The sequence below is a fragment of the Centruroides vittatus genome, unplaced genomic scaffold, assembly GCF_030686945.1.
Source record: "Centruroides vittatus isolate TY-2023 unplaced genomic scaffold, ASM3068694v2 contig_2574, whole genome shotgun sequence".
NCBI classification, from domain to species: Eukaryota; Metazoa; Arthropoda; class Arachnida; order Scorpiones; family Buthidae; genus Centruroides; species Centruroides vittatus.
In genome coordinates this window covers 23,369-37,511 of record NW_027121635.1, presented here as the reverse complement: position 1 = coordinate 37,511, position 14,143 = coordinate 23,369, and the positions used below count along the sequence as shown (strand labels likewise).

The following is a 14,143-nucleotide window of genomic DNA, read 5'->3' as shown; positions in this document are numbered from 1 at the left end:
TAAAGCAATTAGCTTAAACTATGTAGCTGTTATATAATCACGGTAAATAGTTCTAATATAGTTTAAGCTATTTTCTGAAAAAGAACCATTTTCTATTCATTCTTTCGATACTTATTTGTTATATAACACTTAGTTTTTATTTTTTACTTAATTTTTTAGACATTTATTTCAATTAGAAATATAAGAATTCATTCTTGCATTGTCAAACAAGTTTAAAAAACTGTAAAATCATTTTCAATTAAAAAGAAACAATTAAATTCTATAATAATCTGCAAATTATGCAAACACACCACCTATTTTTCTTGTTAGTTTTATTGTAAATTGATTCAGCACACTATTTCTAAAGAATTTTGCAAATATTTCTGGTTTTACAAAAAAATTCAAAATTATTTTCTAGATTAATCTATATTTTTTGTGTTTGTAACCTTAAAAACAAACAGAATAATTTGCAAAAATGTGAAAAACTTGGCTAATTTATATTATACATTTACAAAAATAATTTTTCTGATTATTTTCCTAACCAATAAAGAACGGAAATAAGCTTATACCGTTATAAACTAACAAATCTCAATTAAACAGCTCGAATATTTAAGATGTATACACTCAAAAAGGTTTTTTTAAAAATCGCAATCTACTAAAAATGGATAAGAAATACAATATAACACAGAAATATTTCCACGCGAAACAGTAAAACTGGCATATAATTTATAACCATTAATTTATAACACGGATATATTGTCACACATTAAAATGAAAGTTAATTTATAAACTCAATTAAAAACGATATTTCCCTTAATATTACACACAAACTCTTAACAAGTTAACCCATATACACGTTTTAAATACCGTACATCAAAATTAATCAATTTCTCACCTGTAGTTAAAGGGAAAACAATGATTTCAATTACGTATAAAGCTTGACTTAATGAATCTTCTTGGAATGTATCACATGAAATAAATGATTTTATACAGGGACAACAGATATATCCTACAAAACTCTACATTCGGCAACTCCAACTGATAACGGGCGCCATTTTACAGGAAGCGTAACCGGAAATCATGAATATTTCTCCTTGTAATGAAATTATATCATACGTTTACCTTCGATTATAATTTTAGAAAATTATGAAACATATATGTAGATTAAGCTTTATTTATCTGAAATTCTTTGCGCTTTCTAATCAAGATTTTATGAAAAATTAATTGCTATGTATGAAATTAATTGATGTTTTGTATGAGGCAATAAATATTGTTTACTATATTTTTAATAAGGTTTTTAATAGAACTAAATTTTATTTTGCAATTATTTATTCATTTTAACATAATATTGAGAAATTTTTCACATCGTTATTACTTTAATCGGCACGTATTTTGATTAAATTTAATAAAAAATAATTAAAGTTTTCTCGGGATAAATTAGTCGGATTTATTAATTATGACTATCTTAATCAGAATCAGGAAACGTATACACTGTATCGAATTAATCATAGACCAGCTGAAACACAAAAATTACTCAATTTCGCACTTTTTTTTTAATTCAAAAATTCTGCTGAAACTGTTTTTAAAAACTTGGATTAATTGAATTTGTTGAGAATAATATTTACTTATATATGGACTTTTTTTCAGTCTTCCCGCCCTGTGGGCCTGGCCCGAACCCGTAATGAGGCAGCCGGTGTGATGAGAGACGGGATTCGACATACCCGGACGGACCACCCCTCGAAAAATTGCTGGAGTTTTTCGACCCGTCCGATTCGATTCTGGGTCCTCCAGAGCGATATGTTGTCTTCTGCTACAAGGGTCAAACTACCAGGCATGTCAAACTCATACGATATTACGAGCCACACGATCTATTTTGTATAAGTCGGGGGCCGCATGTTTTTAATGTTCAAAAAATTAATAAAATACGATTTTTAGAATGATTATATTATGTATTTATTAGACTCAATATATTGTTTATTATACATACTGTACATACGAGGTCTGTTCAAAAAATACGCGGACTGTTTGAATTGCGCGGCTCCAGTTGGTTCCAGGGGAATCCGATTGGTGTAGCTAGGTTTGTACAGATCTCATGGTGATAAAGCCATTTCCCGATTACAGATATCTTTATTTGTTGATTAGCTACGCGGTTTTTAGTGAAATGCGATTTTTTCGTTTGTCGGATTTCATAATGAATGACATGAAGGAGCAACGACTTGCTGTGAAATTTGTGTTAAACTTGGAAACGAAGGTCTAATCGTCCCAGTGACATTGAAACGAAGGTCCACTCGTCCCAGTGGGTGGGTGAAACGTCCCCCAGACTCAAAAAAGCTCGTCAAGTTCGATCCAATGTCAAGGTGATGCTGAGTTTTCTTTGATGTTAAGGGTGTTGTTCATCACGAGTACCTCCCCAAGGCTCCACAGTGAACCAGACTTACTATATTGATGTTCTGAAACGGCTGAGGGACGCCATCCGTCGCAAAAGGCCAGAAATGTGAAGGAGTGGCAACTGGTTTCTCCATCACGACAATGCTCCAGCCCATTCAGCCCTCAGAACTCGTGAGTTTTTGGCCAAACACTCGATCACTGTTCTTCCCCCACCCCCACTCACTTGATCTTGCTCCTTGTGACTTTTTCTTGTTCCCAAACTCAAAAGGCCCTTGAAAGAAAGAAGATTTGAGAGGATTCCCGAGATTAAGGCAAATGCGACGAAGGCGTTGAAGGACATTACAAAAGAAGCGTACCTGTACCAGGACTGTTTCAACAAGTGGAAATACCGTTGGGATAAGTGTGCGTTGGGAAGGAGAGTACTTTGAAGGGAACACAGACATGTAACTTCTACATAAAGTACATTTTGTTTTATGACGTCAGTCCGCGTATTTTTTGAACAGACCTCGTAGACATTTTATATTTCATATTATTTTTTAAACTTAAAAATATTTTATATTTTTTATTAAAAAAAAACAAAAGTTATAATAAGAAATAAACAAAATCACAGTTTAATATTACTTTTTAGAAGATATTTGACAACGTTCTTCACAAAGCGAGTCATCAAAATTTGGTTGAATATATTCAGCCGATGCAATTTTTAAAATTGATGATTAAATGTTATCGGTTAACCTCGACCTTTCTGGATTTTTGTTATTTTTTATTAAAGAAAATAGTTGCTGGCATAAATAAGTGCTTCCGAACATAGCCAGTATACGGGTAACAAACGATAACATTTTAGGAAACCGATCTACAGATAAATATGTATAAAAATCTGGAATTCCAACTTCCATATATTTTTGCTTCAGCAAATTATCACATTGGATTTTAATTAATATCATTTGTAAGTTTTTATCAACAGTTTCAATATCAATAGATAGAGGTGAAGTAAAAAGACGAAATTGTAATTCACAGCTTTTAAAATTAGAAAATCTTCGATCAAATTCTGTAAATTTTAATTTAGGTGATTTAAGCAATAGATATTGGCAGCTTTCAAAGCTTTCTTTTCCTATTTGTTTCCGCCAAAGAAATAATTTTTGTTTGAAAGCGTTAATATTATCAAATAGCGTTGTCACAACACAATTTTTGCCTCAAAGCTTAAGATTAAGTTGATTAAGATGATTCGTAATATCAACTGAGAAAGCCAAGACCTTTATCCTTTGTCTATCTTTCAATTCAGCGCATTCATAATTTTTTGTTTCCAAGAAAATTATGATTTAGTCCAGCAAATTGAAGAATTGTTTTAGCACTTTATGACTCGAAAGCCAACGAACTTCCGTATAATATGGTAGATCGGTGTATTCACATTCTATCTTCCAGAAATGAAGCAAATTGAGATTATTAAGTCCACCTGCTCGAATATAATTTACAAATCACAAAAATTACGACGTTTACAAAGTAGATTCACACAAACAGTCAAAGTTCCGAAAGTCACTATTCCTGAACAGATCCGTCGAAAAGACACCTTGCGACGTATATTTCGGATACAGTCACTCGTCACGGCAATAGCAGACGAAACACCTTACGGCAGAGCGCACAAACGTCCGCCTTGACGTTCCAGCAAACACTTGACTTTCACGCCAAAACTTTCCTTTTATATGGATTGTAGCAATCGCTGATGGACAAATCAGCACGTAGCAGTCTTCCACGACGTACTGTACGCTCTCGTACGATGTTCGCCGGCCAATCATCGTTCGTAGATTCAAAGCCGCGGCCGTTATCCAACTGTCTTTCCTAGCGTCGACCAATTTGAATTGGTTGGGCAAAATATGGAACGGACAAACACAAAAAGGGTGGGAATCGTACAGTTCAAAAAAGTTCAAACTTTCCAACTTCGAGCGTTAAAGCCTGATATTTAAAAACTTTTTTAAAGTCTCGGCGGGCCGCAACCCAGGTGTTGGTGGGCCGCGTGTTTGACATGCCTGGTCTTGACCAGGGGTAGCGAACCCGTGGCACGTAAGGAGAAATCATCTGTATGGTACGATTTCGATTTATCACCTGTCTTATTTATTTACATTTATTCTAATTAAAGCACATTCGTTTAGTTTCTTTAATTTTTTTTTTGGTAACTCTTTACGCCCTGTGGGCACTAAAAACAAGCCCATTATGGGTTTGGCCAGGCCCACAATGGGGCGGCCGGGTGGTGAGGGACGGGGACCGACATATCCGGACGAGCCTAGAAGTTTGACAATGGCGTTTGGAATGTCGAACATGATTCCACTGATTTTCCAAACACCATTGTCAAACTTCTAGACTTACAGGAAAGCGGCGCTCAACGTCCGACGTACACGTTTTCGCGTTTCAAACTTCGGCCGCTAATGACATTTAACTAGAATGCAAAAGTATTTAAATTCTGGATTAAGCTTAACAATAGCAGTCATCGAACAAGCGTTTAAATTCTTATGTATTTAGTTTTTATTATTTAACGCAAGAGTTCCCAAACTCTTTTCGGCCGCAGATCCTTTTACCAAAAACTTTTAAACCGTCGCCCCCCCTTTTTTTTAAACTCTTTCCGCCCTGTGGGCACTAAGAGGGCCTTTTTTAGTAGGCCCATTATGGGTTCGGCCAGGCTCACAATGGGGCGACCGGGTGGTGAGGGACGGGGCCCGACATATCCGAACGAACCACCCCCCGAAAAATTCCTGGGGATTATTCGACCCGTTCGGATTCGATCCCGGGTCCCCCAGAGCGGTAGGCTGCCACCTTTACCGCTCGGCCATCCGGCCGTCATCGTCGCCCCCTAGTCGTTTACTTACTCAAATTAATAAACTTGTACAGTACTCGATATTAATTAGGTACGTGTTGAAATAATAGATATTTTGAAGTAACAAACATATAACAGTAGTAAGGGCGTCTATTTTTGCTGTCGTTGACCCCAAATTTTTTCATCGAAATTATCGACCCCTAGAAAGTTCAAATCGACCTCACGGGGTCGATATCGACTACTTTGGGAACTCTTGATTTAACAGACTGAAAAGTAACATTATAATCAAGAATTATCAATCTTCACGAGTCCATCCATGAACGCAGCAGCCATCTTGATAAACCTAAAAAAGCTACTTCCAAGACTGCTGTAAATTATACTCTCAAATTGGAAGTTCGCTTTACATGCAGCGATCTTATTGGCAACAATTTTACTTTAAGTGTTTAAAATGTTGCAGCGCTGTTGAATTTAGCAACGGCACGATAGTTACATTTGCTGAACGATGAGTGACGTATGCAAGAGTCTAGCTCCAGAGAGAGCATTAGTTCTAAATTATGCCGCTAGGGCAAACAGCGCCAATCGCGGCAACGGAATTTGTGTCAGTTTCACTTATGGTTGACGGCGAGGAAATCTTTTGCTAATACTGTATATAGTGTATATAGTGAATGTAGTGTCCATCGTATAAAATGTAATTTGAAATATAATCATAAGCAAGGTTTAAATAGACATATTAATAATATTTTTGTTAAATTTTTGCGTGTTTTAGCTGGAAACACTGGCTCGACCATGAAAGGGAGGCCAGTATTAAAACCAGGCTTAATTTTCTATTTTTTCGTTATTTCTGTATTTATTTTGTGCAAAATAAAGAAATAATTTAACGATGATTATTATTTTAAAAAAAATTTTGTTAGGCTTAACATCGATGAAAATTCAACGCGAAGTAGGTTAATAGCGATATACTAATATGCTTATTACATGGGATATACTAATATACTAATACACTATACTAATGTATTTTTTCATACTTTTCGGTTATCCGTTTTTTCAGTTATCCGACCAACCTCAATCCCCAATTGAGTCGGATAATCGATGCTCTACTGTATATTAATTCCTTAGAATGTTCGTAAAAAATTAATTTTTATTTAAAATATAAAATAAAATATCACGATGAATTAAGGGCGTAGTCAGGATTTTCTCCAGGGGGGCAAAAATAAGATAACGTTGTTTATTAAAAAATGGTTTTATTGGAACATTTGAAAACGCTAAAAGTAATTAGTTGCAATGCTATTCGAAACTACCTAAATCTTATTTCAGCACTAGCCTACGCGAGTTCTGGCTAAATCTTGTCAAAATTTCTTTCTCAAATTTCTTTTTAGCTTCCAGAACCTTCTCTTTATGCACAATCATCATACAACGACCGATAAGCCGATTTTCTGTCATTGTTGACCGCATCTAAGTTTTTAACCTGCGTAAGGTGCTGAAGGATCTTTCGATAGTGCACCTTGTGCAGGACTGTATAAGTGAGATTAGTAGCGCCTGTTTTATGGATGAGTAAAACAATTGCGTTTCTTTAACTAGTGCAGCTAGTTCTATCTCTTTCAGTTCGGCATTTGGCACATTTTTCCTTTCCATTGGTTGTACCAAAGTTCAGCTTCACCTAGGAAATCATTCAAATTGTAGTAACTACAGAAAAGTGTAGTTATTTTTTTATAAAAAATCCTCATACGTCATATCAAGCATTACGTGAGGATGCAACGTAAGCAATGAGAATGCGGACAAGTTCTCCTCAGAAAAACTCTGTTCCAGAGACATTACTAATGAATCTATGTACGGAATAATTAGTGATCTTCTCCAAAACTCGCTGGTGGATTCGCACGATGTTTCTGATAATTTGTGACTCGCGGCGTATTGAATCTGTTCCAAGATGCTCGGCAATTGTTTCTCTGCTATAACACTTTCAACAACCGCTTTTCCGCGGTGTTTTCTCATAATGTCTGTGATTTGCAGATTGAAGTAAGTCCACACTTTTTGACTGAAGAGCATTTACCACCGACTGCAGGAGCGCTGAATATTTTGCTATGAGACAAACACTAACAATGAATTCTGATTTTGTTGCAGCGCAATGCATTTGAAAAGCAGCGCTCGTTGCATTGTTACCGTCTGTTGATATTTTTTCAAGCACCATAACGATTTGGACATAATGTTCCTTTGAATGTGGCAACACTTTTATATTTTTGAGACCAACGGGTTTTACAGAGCATTAGTATATTCAGTATGCATTTTCGACAAAGGACCGATTCTGGGAAGAATCTTATTATTTCTTTTATTGTGGAGACCGTATTTCGTATCACTGCTATTTCGTTCAAGTCGTTTACAACTAAGTTCAGTTTGTGACTAGCACAGTGAAAGTATAACGCTCTCGTATACTTTTTTCGAAGAATTTTCTGGGCACAACTATCGTTTCCTGCCATAGTGGAACACCCATTAGAACCTTTTCTACAATACATAGTGGCAAAGGAAGGAGCTCCGCTAGTATCAGAGAAGCATTAACAGAGACAGTTCTGCAGCACTTTGAAATTCTGATGGCAAACTGTTTTTGAAGAGAGAATAATTTACTTGCTACTGAATTTTTACTAGTTACATGACCCCAGCTATGATGCGGTTTTCACAGAAATGCTTAGAAAGAAGCGGGATTTTTTAATGTTTAATAGAAATTTTAGTACCAAAATAGTTACATTTCTTGCCGTAGATGGTGCTTGATAAGATTACATAATTTGTGTAGTTGTTACTAAAGCTTACACTAAGAACATTTTTATTCTTATTTTAACAAATTTACAAATGCTACAGTGCTATCTATGGCAAAAATGTAACCACAGTGGTACCTCGGTATACGTCTGCTTTAGAATACGTCCAATTCGGAATACGTCCTGTTTGGACAAAACAAATTTTGCTCGGTATACGACTTAATTCAATTATACGCACCATCTATGAACAAGTAGCACTATCGGTGTACTAGACCAGACTAGACGTTCGCGGTGCCACGGTCTATAACTTTGTTAAATTTTTTCTGACTTTAATTTGTAAGTAAAACTTTTTATTAATTATGAATTGCAAAAAGGCAAACGAAAAGCAACAGAAAACTAAAAAAATGACTAGAATCACAATGGAACTGAAAAAAGAGATTATCGAGAAATATGAAGGTGGCATGCGTGTTCGAGATTTAGTTGTTGCATACCGTATTCCGAGAACGACGATATCGACAATCGTGAAAAATAAAGACATTATTAAATCTGCTAACGTTGCGCAAGGGGTTTAATCAATTTCTAAACAGAGATCGGAGACATTAGATCATGTTGAGAAATTGCTTTTGCTTTCGATAACTGAAAAACAATGCTGGCGACATCGTATCATAAGCAATTATTTGCGATTATTACTGTAATAACTTTAAAAATCTATAATAAAATTTATTCTTTTATTAATGTGCTCAAACAGTGTTTCAATTATTTTACAACTCCATTAATATACCATATCAAAAAGAGTTTATTTTACATGAGAACGGATTAATCATTTTTACATTACTTCTTATGGGAAAGGTTGGTTTGGTATACGTCCTATTCGGTATAAGTCCAAACATCAGAAACGGATTAAGGTCGTATACGGAGGTTCCACTGTATTTTGAATTTTTCGAGGGTCTGGATTCGATTCCGGGTCTCCCAGAGCAGTAATCGCTCGGCCATCCGGTATGTGGGCGTTGTTGTTGGGTGTGCAGATGAAGAAATGTAGTTAAGGAAGACTCGTTGCTGGCTGTACTGGTACAGGTTAATAAAGAAACATATAATTTATTATCTTTATATTTTGTATAGTAGGGAAATTTCAGTAGGCTAAATCTACTCGAAACTAGACGAATCAAAGATACGACGGCCAACTACTTACAAAGAAGTAGAAAAAGAACCATTTGTTTTGTGCAAAGTTATCTCTATTCTGATTGGACTAAACTATTTCGTACACATTTCGTAGTTAAAAATTTTTGACCACCATGGAAGAATGTGATCCCAATGGAGAGCGTATATCTCATGTACGAAAGTCAATAGAAAAAGACAGCATGTTACAGAATCTTTATCAAGAAAAGAAAAAGAAGAGTACAATTCAACTATCTCTTGACAAATTTATAAAGAAAATACGAGAAACTAATCAATAAAAAAATAAACTATTTTAAAAACTCTTTTTGGTGTTTTCTTTATTTTTTTTACATTTTTTTACTTTCGTACATATCAACTTTTATACATATTTCAGAAACCAATTAGATACGAAAATGAAGGACCGCCTTATATTTTTGTATTTGCTTTTATAAAATTGCTATTGAACATTATTCATAAAAATAAAAATCTTTGTAATTAAAATACTATTATTCATTATACGTAAATGGTAATCAAATATTTATAATTTATATTAAAATGAATAATAATTTGCAATTTTATTTCGTATTTTTTAGTTCCCGCTATGATCACCGCATTCGGTATCGTTCTATTAATTTTATGTATTAATACTTGCAATCCAAATTGTACTCCTGTGGACTTCAATGTAGAGATGCATGCGGAACATCGAATTTTGCTCTCTGTTGCTATCACAATAACAGAAAGACATCTAAACATTTCTTTTTTCAAAAAGCAAGAAGAAGAAAAATAGATATGAAGGATTTTAATAACGGTTTGAATTGAAAAAATAGTGTTGAAAATAACATTGAACATACAAATGTGAATACAGAACATTGATTAGTGATCGGTAATTGTAATGTTTTTAAATTTTTTGAATAAAAAAGGAATATAAAACTAATATTAAAAAGAATATATTTTATTTTTTTGAAATGTAAAAATAAAACGGAATATTTAACAAAACTTAAATATTACAAAGCTATGTAATAAATAAAAACTCAAAGAAAATACATATAAACTAAACAGTGGCTTATTATTAATTAATATATAAATTTGTATATACTGTACTGTACAATTTCGCATTTTCTCACAACAATTTTATTTATTAACTTGATTATTCTTTTACTATTTTAATTTTGTACATCAATTTAAGACCTTTTATGGTTACTTTTTAGGAAAGATTATATTCCCATATTATTCATTTACAACCATTTATTTATATCATTTAGTAATAAGTTATATGCTGTTATCGATACAAAACTAGTCTTTCACATAAAACATAAACTTTTTTAATTAAATTCGTAGATAGAAAACTTTAAGACATTTTGTGCTTATTGATGTCGGTCTGATATCAGACGAAAATCCAAAATACTTCAAATCGAATCCAGTTTTTTATATATAAATATACAGAAAAAGTTTTGAAACTAATAAAAATTCATAAAAATATTAATAAAGAATATTTAATCCTGTTAATGTAAGTCAATATTTTAAAAAATTTTTTGCTAATAATGTTACTACAACTTAGTAATTATTTTTACTTGCAACACCTATACTTCTTTACTAGGACTTTTGCAGTTTACGTACTGTACTTTTAGTAATACACGTAAGAACTGTTATGGCGCTGCTAAGCACTACATTTCTCGGTACGCCTGAAATGTCATTGCGGTACCTCAGTGAGTCGCGTCATCTCGGTTGAAAACCACTATTATAATTAAATAATTTTTATACGCAAAAGTTGGCTTTTTATAACATTATCTTAATATAAGAATAATCTGGTGGAAGAAAACAGAAATTAATGAAATAAAATAGAAATAATCGTTTTAACGGTAATTCATTCGTCATTCATATTTCTTTACAGTTTTACTTTAAACGAGGTAAACGATACGATACTTAACAATAAGCCAAAACAGCAATAATTTTTATAGTAGGTCTAGTTTGAGAAGGACAATTGGCTAATCATCTGAATCAGGGAGCCTAGCCTCAACTTTTTTCGGCATAGAAAATAGTTGACGAAGTTCGGTATATAATGTTGGAATCAACGATCGCGATGTTTTGTAGATGTTCTTCTGACGTAATAAAAGGTTGGTGGCGTTGTTGACCCCTCGGGGAAGGTGACCTCATTTCAATCTCCCCTTTTCCAGCGCTGACCTTCCGTGAGTCAAGACTGTGTGTAATCTTTGTGCACTCTTTGTTCCTTTGTTACATAACCGGTTACGCTAGTCCAACTGCCTTTTTACTAGAGTTTCTCGTTTCCCAGTCTTTTGCTTGTTCCGGGATTCCGGGATAAAAATGAACTGTTTCCCGGGATCCCGGGAAATCCCGGGATAGAATTCATTATTTTTAAGATATACAAAATAGCTTCAAATCAAATGATTATTTTTCATTTTTTAAAGTAATGTAATACGTTCTACAACCTCCAAAATCACATTAATAACGCTGTGTAAGATATATATTAAAAATTATCTTTGAATTACGTAGAAATGTTCACTAATAGAAAAAATGTATTAAAGTTTGCTGGAAACTGCATACAACAACAACAACAACAACAAAGAAAAAAAAGACTTTGAATTGAGTTAAAAATTTAAAGAAAAAATGAATTTAGATCAAACTTCTAACTTAGAAGGTAATTTTCGTTTTTTAAATAAAATATAATACAAAATATTGTAAATTTTTATAAGATTTTAAAAGCAAAGATGGTCAATACTCCGATCACTCAATCTGATTCTTATTTTAGTAAAGAAAAGTCTTGCTACCGAGAATGCCTTTACCGATTCAATTGATGTGATTGGAATCGTGTTTAATGCATTTAAGAGAAGACAAATATTATGTGTTTTCATCTGTATCCTAAAAGATTTCTTGTTCGTTTTCGAGATTGTAGTACTTCTTTTGTTCTCTAGTATTCTCGATTTGTCTACCTCGGCTGCGTTAACAGAAAGATCATAGCCCAATAATTCGGCAGTTCGTTTGTCTTTAATAATCAGGTTGTGAAGAAAAACTTCATACTTGCAGACTTCGTACTCGTTTGTATCCTTGACCAATTTGCACAACTTGGCGTTACGCAGTTATTGAAGCTACTAAGCATGGTTAAAAATTAAGACAGAGTAAGCACACTTATTCCAGATATTACTGGTAAAGAATTTTGAGAGTTCTGCCACAAATAAGCTACCTATTGATTATTGACTATTTGTGACGTGCCATAATAGGCAGAAATTAAAAAAAAAAAAAAAACTAACTAACTAATAAGTAGGTTTAAAATTAATAAATACAAATGTATTCTGACAGTTTATGAGTTAATTATGCTTTCTATTTGCAAAATTTCCTCAACCTTAACATAAAATAAGAAAAAAGTGAATTTTTAAAAAATTTGCGGGATTTCCCAAGATGTTTCCTGGGTTAAAAAAACGACGGGATCCCGGGATCCCGTTTGAAAAACCTAATGCCATAACGAGGAAAAAATTTAATAAACTAATAAGTAAGTTTAAAATTAATAAATACAAATTTATTCTGACAGTTTATGAGTTAACTTGTGTCAAGAAATAGCAGAAAAGGAATTGGACATCCTTCAGTTTGATGAAAGTGAATTTGAATTAAATACGAAACATTCACAACTTAATAATATTGTGGGAGATTCAACTGGATCAGAAGAATTTAAAGACGGTAAGATCACAAATAGTTCATCTGTTATTTAAAGTTTCAAGTTTTATTTTTTGTATAACTCCAAACGTTTTATTATTATTTTCTCTTTAATAGTTATTAGGTTTTACGTACAGTACATTTAGATATAAACGTAATTGTGAAACATTTAAAATACATTATTAAACGTAATATTAATTGCAAATCTTCAGTCTCTTACAGCTGTTTGCTTTAAAGTAAAACTTTTAGAATTTTCTTTAATTTGTGCAGAGAATTTTTTCTAATGAAAAATATGTTCTTCATTTAGTTGTTACCATTTTAACTAACAATTTAAGTTTCACAATATAAAAATTCATAAAACATTAAATTATTAATACTTTGTCAAGAATTAATAATGTCTTCTTAACATAGAAATTAAATATTTGCAAAAAGAGACAAATATAATTCATAACTTTGTCAGTAAATTAATCGAGTAATTAGAAGGTTAATTTATATTTGAAGGACCTACTCGATACATACAATAGAATTAATAAACATCCGGCAAGATATATGAATTAAAAGACTTCTTGTGCTTACTTAAGTTTGAGATAATGAAAATATAGTGAACAAGAAATATTGTTGACAAAATTCTTTGCATATGAAGTACACAGATAATCCATAAAAGTAGAGAAAACGTTTGTAAGATTGTGAAATTACCGTTACATATAAAATGGTTAGGTCTTGTAAAAGTTTTCTATGTTCTACAACAATAATTTTATCTCTGGTATTAATGTTTTTCTCTGGCAACTCATCGTAATACTCTGGTTTCAAAAATGCTTGGTTAATATATTGAATTTATGAATACTTATTCGAATAAATGTATATTGTCTATATTTAATATACGCGAGTAAATAATTGTGAAATGTCAAAAACAATGAAAAATAAATTTATTGCTTACTCGAAATAATATTCAACTTTTTAAAATCTTACCTTCCGTCATCATTTTTGCTGTTTTTTCTTCAACCACAAAGTGATATGTTTTGTTATCGACAGTATCGACATCTGCATTGTGGCCATTTTTCATTCAAATCTCGTTCCAATTACCCACAATTCATTGGAAAGTAGCTGTCAACATATCTGTGGAGTGCTGAGTGCGTTGAGTCACAGCCTACAATAACAACTCAACCACAGCCTTCTTATTGTAAGCTGTGATTGAGTCAGCGCTGACAACAGCGCTCCTTCAACGTTGAAAAAAGGAACAAATTTTATCGAACGTTGAGATCAGCGCTGAGTCAGCGTTGAAAATTGGAATGTCCCGAATGTGATGAATCTGACGAATTAGTAGAATTGAAACCAATTAACCTCTTGGCTAATATACATCTTGCTCTAAGAAATTAAAAAATATAAAGTTTTAGATAATATATTATAT

The 14,143-nt window shown here is 32.9% G+C and overlaps 1 protein-coding gene and 1 long non-coding RNA gene across 4 annotated transcripts in view; both read right to left on the bottom strand.

Annotated features, from left to right (window-relative positions):
• Positions 1 to 14,143, bottom strand: part of LOC136971515 (serine/threonine-protein kinase PAK 1-like) — a 53,771-nt gene that overhangs the window by 25,555 nt on the left and 14,073 nt on the right. For 2 of the 3 annotated variants that reach the window (XM_067265973.1, XM_067265976.1), the window contains exon 1: positions 875 to 1,137. The exons of the other annotated variant lie outside the window; for it this stretch is intronic. The gene's annotated coding sequence lies outside the window, so the exon portion shown is untranslated. Of the gene's footprint in view, positions 1 to 874; positions 1,138 to 14,143 lie in introns of those variants that run through there. 3 annotated transcript variants of the gene reach the window in all.
• On the bottom strand, positions 8,629 to 13,785 carry LOC136971519 (uncharacterized). The gene is made up of 2 exons (XR_010880175.1): positions 13,705 to 13,785; positions 8,629 to 8,979 (listed from the first exon to the last, which is right to left on the bottom strand). It is a non-coding gene; the product is annotated as an uncharacterized lncRNA (long non-coding RNA).